This window comes from Camelus bactrianus, chromosome 2, assembly GCF_048773025.1.
Source record: "Camelus bactrianus isolate YW-2024 breed Bactrian camel chromosome 2, ASM4877302v1, whole genome shotgun sequence".
Classification (NCBI taxonomy): domain Eukaryota; kingdom Metazoa; phylum Chordata; class Mammalia; order Artiodactyla; family Camelidae; genus Camelus; species Camelus bactrianus.
Window position 1 is genome coordinate 109,478,421 of NC_133540.1, and position 16,847 is coordinate 109,495,267.

Below are 16,847 nucleotides of genomic sequence, written 5' to 3' on the forward strand. Positions count from 1 at the left end.
ATTATAAAATATCTCCAAATTTAAAGATACAGCACCCCTTTCTCCATTGGCTTTCTTCTATACTTTGCTCAGAAATAAATATTCCTTAATCAGTCCCAACTGAGAAGTTCTAGCAGAGAAACATTTCCATACTTTTGATTGTAAGGTCATTAATTTTTTGTTACATCTCCTTACTTTCAAAACCTTATAGAGGAAAAAAAAAAGCCCCCCTCAAAACCATAGAAGGCACTCAAGTATTTGTTAATTATGGATATTAAGAGACATTAGCAAGTCTACCTGGTCTAGCCCTTAATTATACCTATAGACTCTTACATTCTAATTTTTTCATGGAAAGTTTAATGTCCATTAGAGGCTATTATCTCTGTTAACAATTAAAATGTTACAGCATTTAGGCATTAAAAACTGTATCTCCCCCTGTGTTGCAGTGTCAGCACGAAAATACTTTGTCATAGTCATTTGGGCAAGTTATGGGGAATGTGAATTTTTGAGTTTTCAGGGAAGACTGATTTCAAATAGTCTTTCCTGCTATTCATCCAAAGTCTTTTGCATTTTACTAGAAAACTTGGTAACTATATCTCACATCAAAATTAACTGTCAGATTATGGCTTGGTCTGGCTATAGTTGAACGATGAGAAATGTAGCTTTTTCCAGGTATTTCTAAAAGGCACACGGGCAGTCCAGGGCTGGGTCACATATCTCTAGTAATCCCTCCAGGGCTCTGCTGTCTTGGACCTTTCTGACTCTTAAGATCTGTTGAGTTCGCTCACATTCCTTTCTGTTCCATTTGCAATAGCTACTGGCTATACCGCTGAGGAAGGGTACACATTCTCCTCTTGCTCAAACTCTCTGCCTCTGCATGTGGCTCGTATTCAGGAAGCTAAATTTCTGCACTTGTGAAAAGCAGAATGTGCACTTACTGAAAGATGGACATAGAGTTGACTGAGAGGAAAGAATTACCAGTACTTTAAATTAACCGTTTATTTTCATTTTCATCAAAATATTAGCTTGCTTAATACAACTTAAAGGCAAATCACAGTTGTGACACAACTATTTTTGGCTTTTCTCAATTTTCAGATAAAATGTACAAATGCATCTTATGGATACTTTACACACTAAAGCACCGTGAACCCACACAAGATTAGCAATAGGAGAAAGAAAAAGTGGTTTGAAAGAGCTTAAAACTAAACTGTATATAAATGTGTGTGTGCATAGAGTCTAAAAAAATAAAACAGATGGTCACTTTAAAAATGGAAAATTTTAAGATATGGAAAATGCTGAGTTGAAATAAATTAATAAAACACTGGAAACAAGTTCACCAAATTTGCAAAATGGGAGCAGAAGAGTTTCCGAAAGACAGCAGCCCATTTAGGTGATGAACACCAGATGCCAAGTGTAGTTCAGTATAAACAAAAGCATTTTGATTAGCTTCAGGGGAAAAGAAGAAAAGAATCAGGTTCCAAAGGTGGGAAAGCCAAACAGCCCTAAGAAGACTGGGGCACGTGGCCCCAGCTGCCCCTGGGTATTTCCCAGTCTAAGGACGACGGAGTCGCTAGCCTCATTTCTGCCAGTGAATTGCAATCCAAAAACGTCCAGTTCTCTGGGCCACCACCAGTGACAGTGGACAACCTGACACACTGCTCTGGGCCCACAATCAGGCTGCATTTCTGTAAGAGAAGAAATAGTCTCTGAAATACTGTGTGAAGGGGCTATGTAACTGTGGGAAGGGAGTTCTGAAGACAGCTGTGGGAAATCACTGACCTTATCCACAAATGAAAAGTACCCTTCAAGAGCCATGCCATTTCCTTTAGGAAGTTCAGGATTATCAGTCTGTTGGTGTACCATTGACCCTCGCTTAAATCCAAAGTCCATTTTGCCAGCATAGCCAATTAGGCAACAGAGCCAAGTGCCCTGGACTTATGCTTAGCATGTGGGGGTGGGAGAGGGTGGGAGAGAGAGTGTGTGTGTGGCTGTGTGTGTGCTGAGGGCAAGCCCCATGCAGGAGTCTTTCTCCTTCCTGAGGTTTAGATCTGAAGTCTAACTAGTCTTTCAACTGCTTTAATGAGTGTTTTACAGTATGTTGAGCATGAGGCTGAACACTGACTCTTGGAGTCTGAGCACATCATTTACTGGACGAGACAGATCTATTCACTGGACCGTCCAGTAAAAGCCAAGTTATTCACAGATAGAGTGAGTGCTGGAGGAGGCTTTGCCTGTTGAAGTATAAAGAATTCCAGATGGAGAGTCTCTGGGTTCTAGTCTTGGCTCTGCTATTAGTTTAGGGTTATGTGACTGTAGCCAAGCCATTAACCTCTCTGGGCCTCAGTTTCCTCATCTGTGAAATGGGGACGTTGAGCTAAATGACCTTTAAAGCCTTTTTTGGACCTAACATTATGGGAATGATCGTGGACTGTGTATTCAAAAGCGGGAGTAATCATGTTGGGATAAAATGACCAGGAGTTTTCATGATAGAAGTAGGGTATTCTGCTCATTTTCTGCAAAATTTGATTTCTCAGTTGCAAAAATTTCAGAGTACAGACTGCAAATATCCCTGATAACCTCTGCCTCACAGATAAACACAGCTGGAATTTTTTCTTCTGGATATTATAAATGCTAATCACAATCATTACTAATTGTATTAAAGTGGAACACTAAGTACATGTTTCTTTAACAAATTTTAAACATTTAAGTTTATTTCCTGAACATCTTCCCACCATGTCATCACAAATGCAACTCATTTCTTTCATCAGTGCAGGGTACTGCATTGTATCTATAAATTGTACTTTATTTAGCCAGTGTTTATTGACAATAGATACACTGTTTTTTTCTTTATGATCACAAACAACACTGTAACAAAATTCCTTTGTGTTCCCTGTCCTAAAATTTAATATTGACACCTCCTCTCTCACTTCCCATTTCCAATCCATCACCAGGTCCTGGTGATTTCATCTAACGTATCTCAGGAACCCGTCCACTTCTCTCAGTCAAATTACCTCCACTTTATTCAAGTGGAGATTCAACATCTCATGCAACAGCCCCTTAACTGGCCTCCTCTCTCCTATGTCTTCCTTCCAGTTTCCCAACCTGCAGCCAGAGATACAAATCTTGTTATTTCCCAATTTATGACCTTACTGGCTTCTCTCTGTTGCTAGGACCAAGACCACTGCCTTGCAATGGCTGTGTTGTCTACAGTGCATTGTAAGATGCATCAGCACAGACAGGCTGGAATTTATGAGTGTGTTTTCCATCTGCACCCTGGGATGCAGATTAAATTAGTTACCCTAATCAGGAACACACACTTCAGAGACGGTTAGGAAGATGTTATCAGAAGGCCATAATCCAGAGGTGGTTTCTAAAGGAATGTTAGCTTCCTTATCTGCAATCAACAGAGGACTTTATTAAGGAACAAATGAATAGTAGAAGTTACTTTTCCTTGGTGAAACTGGTTTTGTATAGGACGTGTGGACTGGTTAGAAGTAGTGTAGAGGCAGCCCCACGCTTGCATTAAATGGTACATGGTAGTGATCCTGTACCTGGGCCCTTCCCAGTGATTCCCAATACATGTTTGTGCAAAATGCCTTGTCTAGTTCCTGTTGCTTAAATTAAACTCTTAGGTTAACTCAACCCAGCCTCTAGAGGAGTGTCACATTTGCCTCCAATGAATTTCCCATGAAGTTGGAGAAACCACAAGAACAGAACGAGGGACTTCACCAAGCTTACAAAACAGGTTGCACGATGGATCTGATCCCTGCTTACTAATCAATGTTACAATGTGAGGCTCGGCTGGGCCTGAGATTTGCTTTGGGACCACATGTGAGACCAAAGGGGAAGGAGAACTTTACCCTCAGCCACTTCTTAATACTGGAGTTTTCAACACCCATCAAAAATGTCCTCAGTAAATAAGAAGGACCAGATTGGTTGAGGTCAGATTACAGCATGTAGCTTACAAGACCCCACACAGTCTACCTTCTGTTATCTCTCCTGGCCCTCCCCGTGCTCGGGACACTTCCCAGAATGCTGCCACCTCGGGACCGTGAGCATGCCGTGTGCGTTCCCACCCTATGGCTCCCTTTGCCCAGTCAGATCCCTCTCATCCTTTGCAGCTCAGCTGGGCAGCCCTTCCTCAGAGGAGCTGTTCCTGCCTCTCAGTCCAGGTCACACTCCCGCCCCGTACCGCAGAGTGCCCTGGATGTTCCCTGCTGCAGTCCCCACAGGCATAGACGGTGACCTGTCTGCCTGCGGACTGCGTGGATCCCCACGGGGCCGCGTCCAGGCCTGCTTTACTAACATCTGTATCCCCACAGCCTCTGTCGACATCTGTTTAATAGAGAGCATCCAGATTTTGTTCCCCACAGCATCAGTAATTTTTTTTAAAGATTTTTACAACATATTAAAAAAAAATCCAACCAAACTCACAAGGTGAAGGATGGAGAATATATAAAATACAAGGGTGAGGCAATGCCCCTTTTTTAAATACTATACATGCCAACTTAGTGACGCTGAAAATCCTTCGTTGACTGGAGGACCAGACAAAAGTCACCTTCCCCACCTCACACTGCATATTTCAGTTTCCTTTCATCGCAACACTTACAGAAGGATCAATTCAGTATGCAGGTAAGCTCTGCTGTCTCAGAGAGCTCCACTTTTACTTTGTTACCACATGTCAAGTCCTTAGCATCCTCCCTACTTCCCACTAATACAAACATGGAAAACATTGCAGCCCAAAGCTCTTTACATGCGTGAGGTCCACAGAGGATTTAAAACTACCCCTGGACAGATAATTAAGGAGACCATTTTACAGTAAGGAAAGTTAAATATCTAGTTAGAAATTCCGGGGAAATCCCATGTGCTTAAGTTTGAAGTTTCCTGTTATTCATGTGGCTTGTATCCAAGGTAAAGGTGAGGTGAGCTGGGAGGAGAAGCGTTGTTGTTTGAACACCTCTCCTGCCCCACCCCTTCCTTCCATCCTGTACCCCACGTTGCTGCTCTGGTCCAAACCTCTCATTTCACATTCGAGAAAACGGAAGGCCACAGAGGCCAAGGATGGGATTTATTAAGGATTTACCAAGTACCGACACATGCAGCTTTACAGACAAGGAAACTGAAACTCAGGGAGGTTATGGGAAATGTTGGGGGACCCACAGCAAGTGGCAGAGTCAGGACTCAAACCTGATGGGAGTCCAGGCCTTACTGCCGTCCCCTCGGGGGGAGGCAGGCCTGACTCCAAGGCTGGGGGTCACGTCACATCTCTTCCTCCTCACTTGAGAAGCACAGCTGACCTGCTGGCTTAGTGACAGAAGAAAATACAACCCCACCCTTGGTTTCTTTTCAAAGGGCTCCCATAAACTACACAGGTGGTAAGCACCTGCAAACAGAGCGAGTAAAGACATTTAAGGGGACCAAACATGCATATGGTGCTGTCATGGCTTTGAGAGGATGATTCCGATGATTTCTGTGTCTCGCCCAGTCACACCTGCCAGCCAGGGCCCTGCACGATGCTGGCCTGGTGAATTCTGGGGTTTTTGTTTGTTCGCTTGTTTTGCTTCTTCTTTGTCTAATTAACTCTTACAGGACAACTGCCTTTCCAGGGTTGCAGTTTCAGTAATTTCACTTTCTCTAAAGCTGCTTCAGCATTTTTTTTCTTTTGATTACATAAAGGTCACACTTCTTTTGCTCCATTCAATCTTTGACTTTAGGCAGGGGATTATATAAACAACTCTGAGCTCTCTCCACGCCAGTGGGCTGTGACTTCGCACCCTCCTTTGTTTCCAGGCTCCCTCCCCAGAGCCAGTTTGGCCTGCGTTTCAGGACCAGGAAACGCTGGCCTTTTCGCTTTGAAAAGAGAAAGCGCTAAGTCAGTCACAGAGACTGAACTCACTTCGCAGAGGGGGAATCAGGCCTCCATCAGCGGTCTTCTGAGGCTGGACTTCGGCCTGGCTTGCAGCGTATCTCTGAAGCTTTTATCATGCCCACTCCGAGAATACTTGGCATCCTTCACCAAAACCAAATCCCAGTGAGGACCATGAAAGCTGTCCCATCAAGTTGAAAAGAGAATGCAGAGAAACTGTACTTTGTAAACTAAATCTTGACTGTCTAGTCAATTAACTATGTTTCACGATTCTCTTTAGAAATGACGGGGCAGGGGGAGGGTATGGCTTAGCATGCACAAGGTCCTGGGTTCAATCCCCAGCACCTCCTCTAAAAAAACCCAAATAAACCTAACTGCCTACCCCTCCAACCCCTCCCCCTCAAAAAAGAAAAAGAAATGACAGTAGCAGCAAATACAATTTGTTACCCGCTAGATAGCTAGCAAACCAGGATTCAGACCCAGGTCACCTGGATTTGGACATCTGAGTGCCCCACGCTGCCCATGGGAGGCTGGCAAGCTCAGCAGGGAAAGGAATTGCTCTGAAGTAGTTTAGTCAGAGGGTGCAGGACTGGAAATTAGAAACAAGGGTTCTAGCCCTAGCTTTGCTTCCGACTTATGCGGTATCTCTCAATAAGCTCCCTTCTCTCCAGGCCTCTGTTTTCTTATCCATAAAATGAGGTGTTTGGCTCAGTGAAGCCCCCTTCCAGGTCAGGATTCTATAACCCATGGATGTTTTAAAAGCCTCAGCTTAGTTGCTTAAGAAATTGGCTTAAACATTTATTTAGAAATAAATCAAAATCTTTTAATCAAAGAAAAGGGCAAAATAACTCATATCATTTGAAATATAAAGCATGTATTAGAATCAGCATATGGATTCAATGAAATAAGAAAATTAGGTGGTGGAGGAAATCAGTTTTTTAGAGGCATTTTCAAGTTTCCATGAAATAGTTCCTTCAAAATCACCAATATAAACTTTCAAGCATCTTTCTGAATTTGACACAGTATAAATGGGGAAAAATACCCCCAAACTTGAAACTGATCAGATTGACAATTTCCTCCAAAGACTAAATGTAAAACCTGCAGAGTGCCTCAGTGTGTAGAAATATTAGGCTTGGAGTCAGTAGACCTGAGTTCAAACCTCAGCTGGGTGACCTCGCTAAATCTCAGTGTCCTTAACTGTGAAACAGGCATAATAATACTACCTAAATAGCTGTCACAGGGCAGCTGGGAAGGGCTAATAAACTGAAGAACTATATGAATAACTTTCATTATAACTAATTGCCTGCCAAAAAAATTCTCTTACTATATATATAGGAAATTTACACAGGCATGCAGATTTGGAACTTTTAACATTTGAACTGCATCTTAGTGAAAGTTGAAAAACTAGCACAAATTAAAGGAATGGGGAAAGCTGCCTGAAAACAAACAAAAAGCCAAAACCACCCTTACCACCAAGAAGTATCTTCTTTTTCAGTAGTAAAGAATGCAAAGATATCGCCCCAACCTAAAGTTTCAGAGACACAATTCAGAACTGGGCAGTCCAGAACCATCTTCACTTCCTCTCTTTCTTTCCTTAGAAACACATGCCCCTCCTCTAGCCCAGGAAATTCTTCACCTGCTCACAGACTCCAGCCTCAGGACCTTTGCTCTTGCTGTTCTCCCTGTCTCGAATGCCCTTCCACCAGCCCATCTTATTACAAATCATTCCCCCTGTGGTCCCTTTAGTGCAGTGCTTCTCAGACTTCACTGTGCTTATGAATCATCTGAGGATCTTGTTAAAATGCAGATTCAGATTCAATAGATCTGAGGTTGGGGCAAGATGCTGCAATTCTAATCAGCTCCCAGGTGACCACCATGCTGCTGGTCCATGGACCCCACTTCAAGGAGCAAAGCCTATTGGCTCACTGGGGAAAAAAAATGGGGCAGGGGTAGTTTTTGGAGACATACAGACATGGGTTTAAATGTAATCTCCATCAGGCAAATAAAATAGTGGGAATGTTACCTATTTTATATAAATGATGGGAGGATCTTTTGAGATAGTCATAAATAGATACTATGCTTTTCAAATCTGTCTTTCCCTTGGCTCCCCCAAGCTCATCATCTTGTCCCCTATTATGCTTCTCTGATAACCCACTTTATTTCTCTTTACTCTGAATCTTATCTGACTTTCTTTTAGCACATAAATCGAGAAAAAGGATTCTTAAAGTTAAATTTTGTTCATACAAAACTCTGTGCTTATGATGCTTAATACCACCCTTCTCTGCAGCACCATACACAGGGACAGAGGCAGAACTGCGTCGTGGTTACAGACACGGGCTTTGGGACAGGTATGAGTGCCAATGCTGGTTCCATCACTCACCAGCTGCATCCCCTGCCTAATGCAGACTAATATGTCTGCATTTCAATTACTTCACCTCTAAAATAGGAATTCCACCTTAATCTCTAGTGTCTTTGTGAGAATCAGGTAAGTTACATAAAGTACTCTACCAACGTGGTAGACTACAAAACTGACCACAACTCTCCACTCTTCCCTGAACCCATGCCGTTCTCTGATGACTCTGCAGTTCCTCCCATCAAAAGGTGGAGTCTGTTTCTCCACCCCTTGCATCTGGACTGACCTCTTGATGTGCTAACCCTGGAGGAGAAGCAACTTGTGTCCATTTCAGCCTAGACCTTAAGGAGCCTTGCTCCTGTGCTCCTGCTTACAATCATGCTGAGCTGACACATGAACAAGCCCAGGCCTGCCTGTCCAGTGATGGAGGGCATGAGGCCCAGCTGCTCCCTCGTGGACTCAGCCAACAGTCAGCCAACACCCAGAGACAGAGCCACCCTGGTTACCACAGATGCGTAAGGGAGCCTGGACAAGACCAGTAGATTGGCCAGGCCCAAACTGCCGATCCACAAAGTCATAAACTAAATAAATGGTGGTTGTTTTAAGCCATTATGTTTGGGGGTTGTTTGTTACACAGCAATAGATAACTGATACTATGTATATAAATAATTATAATATTTATATTTTTACATATTACATATATGGTATTATAATATTTGAGGGAAAATGTACATCAACAGATAATGAATTTTCCATACCACTAAAATTTCCACTTTTTGGATGGGAGTAGGAAGAAGTAGGAAGAAGGCTGAACTGGAAATTGGGACTCATAGATTCTGGTCCCAGTAACTTTTCCAGTTAGCAGCTATGTGACCTTGGAAACATCATTTAACCTCTTTGAGCCTCAGTTTCCACATCTGTAAATTACGGTGGTTAGACCAGATGACTTTTAAGGTTCTTTTCTAGCTCTAAAAAGGACTAGGATCCATTTTTCCAAAATGTAATACTTATTTCCTTGCTAACAGATAGTTCTGAACCCAACTTTTCTTTTCTTACAGACTTAGAATTTAGTCACAGTCAACCTTCTGGGTATTGCCTTCCCTGTTGAGCTGTTGGTTGTCACTACATTTCATATTTATCCTAACAGCCATGCACTGAACTTATAAAGTGGATCTCCTTGCTGTGGGCCAGGAATCCAGACAGCCAAGCTCATTAGCAATCAAAAACTAATGCCTTGTAAGTTCTAGTGAGACTCCAAGTCTGTGGCTCTTAACTATTTGCAGGTGCACTTCTTTTATTTATTTCTTTTATTTATTTCTAGGTTGCAGTAAATATTCTGAAGGACTGAGGTTGGGCAGTCTGGTCACCAAAGAAGGAGGATACTGTTTTACAGCTGTAAAGTCCACATCAAATCTGCACTTAATCACACATAAATGACCCAAGATATGTAGTCAGTTAGCAAATGGGGGGAAAAAGATTTAACACCAAAATTTTAAAAGTTTTGAAATTCCTTCATGTACAGATTCACTCTGGAACTAATAAACAAATGAATAACGAATATATCCAAATACATATTGTATTAAAAAGCTACACATGTGGCAGTAACTAGGGTGGCTTTTCTTCTCTCACAGGCATCAGTGCTTCTTACATACCATGAATACAGCCTCTAATACTGTACCCTGTGAACATAATCCAGTCTTACCTGTGACATCCAGCAGGCCACACTGTGGCCAACCAAAACAAGCAAACAAGCAAACAAACAATAACAACAAACTGTTCTATTGCCCACTGACATTACTGCTACACAATCAAAAGTTAGGATATTTTTATTCCAGGGAGGAATTGTGCTAAATCAGGGAATGTGTGTACAATACGAGGATAAGAGTTTACCTTAACTTTGTCTTCAGATGCACATATTCAAGTCTACATAAAGAAGCACCAGGGTGTTGAAAGCATGAAAAAAAAACATTGGCTCATTCTTTATCAAAACCTCTTTTCTGTGATAGAAACAAACGATGTGGGGCCCAAGAGTAAGTACAGTCAGTAGGGACAGCATTGCGACGAGATGTGGCTTATGGTTATCTACCTGGAACAAGTGTATTTTGAAATGACATGTAAATGAGCTTCAGAGACTTGAGTCATCTAATATTTTCTTTGAGTTAATATTTTAAACACCACCTTTGCCTAAGTATCTTTGGAATCAATTCACTCCTCTCTCTCCTCTTGTGTGGATTTTTACAGCAGCTGCCTTGCTTGTATCTTCCCCATTTCCTTCTTCTCATCGCAGCTGGAATGAACTTTCTGAAACACAGACCTGCTCTGCTGAAAATCCTCCAAGGGCTTCTCTGAAGACTGGAAGATCCCTGAAGGCAAGGACTGTGTCCTTAGCACTGGCCAAGTGTCTACAAACATGCCTCTAAGGCGAGGGCATTTAATTTGAGAGAGCCACCTGTACCCGGAAAAGAACAGAGTTCACTGCTCATGGTAAAATTTGAGACATGATATTCCCTTTGTCTCATGTTAATACTATTCACTGCAGCTCTGGTGTGTCTCTTCTAAGATGCTTGATGACACTGAGTCAGTATTTTGAGTTCTTTTAAGTATCTGCTTCAGGACACATATTCACTTGAAGGGTGTATTACAAGCATGCTTTAGGATAGGGCCATTTTGATGATATATGTTTCTTTCAAAGATTCCAGTCTCTGTGGGAACATGACATTCTCAGGTGAGAAGGGCGCACCGAGTAGACAAGATTTGATTTTTATTTTATTTTCTTAAACAGCACTCAGGTAATAACCAGACTAAGAAAGGCTATATTGGGGTGACCCATTTGACCTGCAGATGGCCGGGGCTCAAGTCTGCCCTCCCCCAGGATAAGCCTATCGACTCCTCTTTTCTAGATACGTAGTAAGTCTGCCTGCAACCAGATCATCTAACATTACAAAAAAGGAAGAAGAAAAAAGATCAGGAGCTAGGTACTATTTAACCAAGAACCAAAAAGAGCCCACAATTCTGGGTTATTGAAAAAATTGTGGAACTAGGGGAATTTGAAATAGTCCAGGTGGAGAAAACTCAGCTACCAGGAGGCTGGTATTCAGTTATCTGGAAACTGGAGTTCATTCCTGGAAGTGCAATCAGTGGGCTCTTGGGGCACCAAGGGCAGGGCAGTTCCTGGAGCAAAGAGGGCAGTACCTGCTCTGCCCTTGGGCTGGGACTGGATTCAGGCCAGAGCTTAGCCTGGTTGTGTTTCCAGGTTCAGACAAGGACTAGGTGGGAAATGAGGGGGGTCATTCCATTCCTAGGCTAATACACATATTTAGTGGGTATGCAAGTTACTGTTTTGTTTTAAATTCCAGGTATGCAGAAGCTCTTAGAACATAGCTGAGATCAGCCACGTTGATCTTTAGATGTCACTACCCAGCTAAATCTTGAGAACCTTTGAGGACCAGGCCCTGGGGCCAGATGCTATGAGACAGGTGCCTATACCATACTTGCTGAATCAAAGAACAGGATCTGAATGTACATAGAGTGAGCTAAGAAGAAAAAGAAGTCAAAACCCTGCCTCCTTCTCTCTCTGTCTGTGCCATTTGGCCTCTGTGATCAAGGCAGCTTCCCATAACTGACTCTTCACACTCAAGAGAAATACAAATAACCCCAGAACTCTACCTTCAGAGCTTTGTCATGGTTTCAGTGATCGACCTCATGACTGTTCAGGTGTTCTATAGACACAGGTGTTTAGCCTTAGAAGACTTTAACATGTCTCCTTAAAATAGTGTTACCTGGAAGTGTAAATGTGGGGCTGAGTGGCAAATAAAGAATCTGTTGTCCTTAAAAGCAGCAACCAGATGCCATTCCTTTCTCATTCAACTCTCAAATGTTTCTTAAATAGCTTGTTTATAATCACCCAGGAACATCCATAAGCCATGGTGAGATGCGCCATCAGTAATTCTCACAGTGACAGGGAGAAAATAAATACCCTATTCTTTAATGATTTGAACATCTCCTGGAACACTGACTTCCTCTAAATTCATTGGGCAAACATCTATACCACAATGGAAAATAGAATGTACTAAATTACTAAAGGAAGTTTTTGTTTTGTTTTTAAGGTTAATTATGGCGCTGGAGGGAAAAAAAGAAAACACTGATTTCTGTCTTATATCATTGGAAAAATTGTTCAGTGGTGGTTTGTGAAAATCTCACACTCATCCGGACTGCCAAGGTCAATGAGACCCACGTAATTGACCTGGGAGGTGCCTCCCCAACTATCAGATATTCAGCAGTTTTTGTGACCCTTCAACACGTGCGTGCCCCTTCTTAGCACTGCACCCTCTACCCTCACCCCACTCATCGCCACCCAAGGCGCCAGCACCCCAAGGGGAGCACATCCTGGGACCCAAGGACATTTCAAAGAAACAGCGGCGGTCACCTTCCATGTCCGTTTTACTTAAAAACACCCAGATGCTTAAAAATAAGGGGGACGGTGGGAGGGCGACAGTTAGAAATAAGAGGAAAATCTCTTGCAGTTTTCCCAAATCAAGTTCTCAGACACGGTTGAAAGTTCACTGATCAGAGATTTTAAAACAAAAGTGTTTCATATACAAATTCGGGGCAAAGCCTTACACACTGTCTTGTTTTTAGTTTGGGGGGATTTGTAAAAGTTTCCCCATCCCACCGAGATTGGATTTTGCCCCTCTGTGCCTCTGTTGAACGACCAGACTTTTCCGAAGCAATCAGACTGAGAATTGCTTCACCCCCCCCCCCAGCTTTTTTCCTTCTTTCTTTTTTCACGGCAAAAGGAAATAGGGGAATAAAAATGCACGGCGAGAAAAGTGGGGGAACTAATGCCACAAAGCCAAGTTCCGCGGGAGTCAAGCCCCTGTGCTCCCGGCGCGCGGGGCGAGAGACGGTCCCTACCTGGGGCCGGGCGGCGGCGGCGGCGGCGGCGGCGGCGGGGTCGCGGCGCCCATGGCTTCGCCGGCCTCGGGCGGCCGCGCCGGGAAACGCCAGCGGCTCAGCGCAGCCCGGACCCGCCGCGCTCGCAGAAGCCGCCCCGGCGCCGTCATTGGGCCGGCGTGTCACGTGGCCCGGCCGGCGGGCGAGCCTCCCGGGCCCGCGTAACCCTTTACCTGCGCGGCCCGCGCCGCGCGGGGGCCCCGGAGACCGCACCGGCCAGCGGCGCGCACCGAAGAGCACCCCGGGGCTCGGCCTCTACCGCCGACGCCCAGGCTGCGTGCCAGCCGCCCGCCCGCGCTGGGGAACTTTTTGCTGCCCACTTTTCCGTCGTGCTTTTCCTTGGATTCAGGACGTAAGTGGAGGAGATAAATAAGTGCTCTCCCTGGCAAAGAGATCTGCCCCCCACCCCTTATCCCTGTGAACTTGTGTTTCTGTTTCCTCCTCAGCTCTGGCCTTAGCCATTTACACCCATTGTGCGCACAGTTCGCCTGCCTTTATGGGCGGGATGATCTGGGGAAGAGCGCAGACGCCACCAGGTGAGAATTCCCAGGGACGTGGCACACGCTGCACCCCAAGACCACAGTGGGAGTTCAGCGAAGTCATGCTTCCCCGACCCACAACTTCCCTCTCTTCTCCGGGAGTGTTAGAACCTTGGCTGCCACACTGCGGCCACTCTCCTGAGCTCCACGCCCGTGCTTGTTGCAACACCTCAGGTGAGTGGTGAGCTGGTTGCTTTACTCTGAAACAGCACTCAAGGGTTGTAAATTCTTTGCACCTGTGCGCCCTAGTGCGTCAGTGTTGGGCTTGACAGGAAAATGTGTTAAGCAACGGCGCCACCTAGCTTGTCCTCTCCTCTCCCCTTCATCCATTCAGGGAGAGTCAGGATATAAAACAGGATGCTGGAGAAGCAACAGGGCAGGATACTATTGAAAGTGGACGTTCTGCCCTTAGTTCTTAATGCGTGCCAGTGATTCTGGCGCCATTTAACACGGCGACATTTGCCACGCTTTATGGAGGAAAACTCGGTTTTTGAATCTTCCCGCTTGTGCAGTAGCTGCATGCTTGAACATGATCGATCGATGAGGGACGTTATATGCCGTTTTACACCACTTTCTCATAAAACCCTCTGTCACAACAAAGGACCCTCCTGTCTAACTTCCAGTAATGTCCACAAGATACTGGTATGTTTATCAGTTAGGTTATTCTGACCAAAAAGACTGGTATTTATCTTGGGTTCTAAAGTGTAACTCCCAGACTAGCAGAATCAGCATCATCTGGAGGAATTTAGTAAAAATGCAGATTCTTGGGTTCTGCCCAGGACATACCTATGTAGAAACAGCTGGGGCAGAGAGGGTAAAATAATCTGCATTTTAACAAACAGTGCACGTTCTAGTGTGCGAACCACTGCCCTGAGCATGTTCAAGCAGCTGGCTAAGTTTCCCTCATCTACTAAAGGCTGGAGTTCTGTAAAGCCAGAGGTGTTGGTGTTACTGGTAACCTCAGATTACCAGTGTTACATAACTTGTCATGTTTTTCCTACACTGAAACTGAACCTTTTGATGGGTCTGTATGAAGTGTAATCTGTACTTCATGCAGGTTACGTGGAATGCCAAAGGGAGCTCGGAGGGGACCTCCATAAAAATACAGAAGAAAAACCTATGGTTTCTTTATGCATGTGGGGATGAAATGCCATGATTCACTTAGGTTTTTAGGTGTGTTTCGGTTTTCATTGGCATATGAATCATGGAAGACAGGAAAACTAATTTGTTTGAGTGGATTTTTCAGTATAGTTCTGAATTTGTCAATATGATTCTGTTGACTGAAATAAATGCACAGCCTAAAAGTTGAGAGTTATGTTTTATTTGGTGAACATTTCTGAGGACTCAAAACTCCATTCTGAAGAAGAGGTAAACTTTTAAAAAGGTTATAGTATTGGCTTACATTATAACCAAAAAAAGCACCGTATTAGGCATTTTAGACTTTTGAGAAAGAGATAACTGGTTGGATTCTTTATCCTTAGCTCAGATTTGTCCATTGTATGGATAGTCTACTTACAATTGCCCACGTGGGTGTCTTAACTTTTAAACTCTCTGGGTCCAACTTTATCATTTCCCTCATTTTCATCTCCTAACCTACTCATTTTACATTTGTAATTGTACTCTCTGCCTGATTTCAATTGGAACTGGAATTATCTGAGTGTCCCTTTTGTCACCCACCTCTATCAGTGAAGTCCTGAAGCCACTCCTCTTAGCAATTTCACTGCCACTGCCCTAAGGTGAAGTTCTTATACTTTCTTAACTGAATTGCTTTGCTAAAACTAACATTGTAAATCAACTACACTTCAATTAAAGAAACCAAATTAAAAATAAAGAAAGAAAAAGAAAAAAATTTCTTAGACTTTCTATCTCAGATCTTTGCAATAGTCTCTTTACTGGCCTCCCAGCTTCTTGTCTCTCCCATCTCTAGTCCATCTGACATAGTACTGCCCCAGTCATTCTAGAACACCATTCAACTAGACCACTCCCCTTCTCAAAAACTTTTTCACGATTCCCTCTTGGCTACCAAATAAAATTTAACATCTCCACATAGCATCTGAAGTCATCCAAATGTCCTTTGTCTCACCCTGTTTTTGCTCACATAGCTTCCTCCACCTGAGAAATGTCTTTCTGACATTCTGACAGCTAAATCCTGTTTATCCTTCAAGATTCTGCTCTGTCATCTCCTCTAGGCCATCCTTTTTGATTCCCAGTTAGAGTTATTGCTCCTCTGCAGTATATCCTCAGCATCTATCACTTTTATTAACAACTTTCTTTCTTTCTTTTTTTAAAATCACAGTCTGTCTTACCTCTAATTTAGTTGCCTCCTTTAGATGGTAGGATTCTGGAGGGCAGGGGGTGTGCATGGCTGACTTCTCATCCTAGGCATAGCATAATGCCTTGGACATAGCAAGCAGTGTTTGTTGTGCTCTTGCCCCTAGGAAAGCAGGTATTTTATTAAACAGCAGACTTCACGCATATGAAGTGCTTTTATGCAAATAAGAGTGATCCCTTCCTCTACATTTTCTCTGAGAACCGAAAGAAAAGAAAGTGTAGACTTCAACCTCAAGAATTTAGAGCAGAATCCAAGAAGGAATTCCCCAGCATGGGTAATGGGATTGTTTTCAAAGGAAGTACATTTTAAACAGAAGTCAGTCTCAGCCACGTGAAGATCAAACCCAACAGATAATTTCTTCAATTTTTTTAAAATCTGATTTTAAGTTTCTCTGAGGATGTTTCATGAAACTAGATACAAGATTTCACCTGGTTATTTCCTAGTTATCATCACTTAAGCTCTCCATTACTCCTTTGTTTAAAAAAAATTTTTTTTTGGTATGTGTGTGTGGGGAATTCTGAGATTCCAGAGGCAACAAGGGAAAAACGAAAGTGCATATGGGAAGCTTCCCCCTTGGCCCTGCTCTCTCACCTGGAGGCAGTTCATGAGTAGGACGGCCTCTGGGTGACTCTCCTTCCCACCTCTGCCCCAAGCCCCAGAGGGAAGCACACAGCCCTGGCACTCACACAGAGAGCTTGTGTCCTGTTTCCTGTTATAAGACTGTGATATCCTAGAAGGTATAACCTATTTTATCAGCCTCTGTATTCCTGGCAAAATGCATGACCAAGTAAATATTTGCTGAATGAATACTTCAGCTATTGCGGT

The 16,847-nt window shown here is 43.5% G+C and overlaps 1 protein-coding gene across 1 annotated transcript in view; it reads right to left on the reverse strand.

Moving 5' to 3' along the window:
• The window catches only part of PGCKA1 (PDCD10 and GCKIII kinases associated 1), a 72,312-nt gene extending 59,093 nt beyond the window's left edge, over positions 1-13,219 (reverse strand). The window contains exon 1 of the mRNA XM_074349405.1: positions 13,113-13,219. The gene's annotated coding sequence lies outside the window, so the exon portion shown is untranslated. The remainder of the gene's footprint in view (positions 1-13,112) is intronic.
• Positions 13,220-16,847: the final 3,628 nt, after the last annotated feature.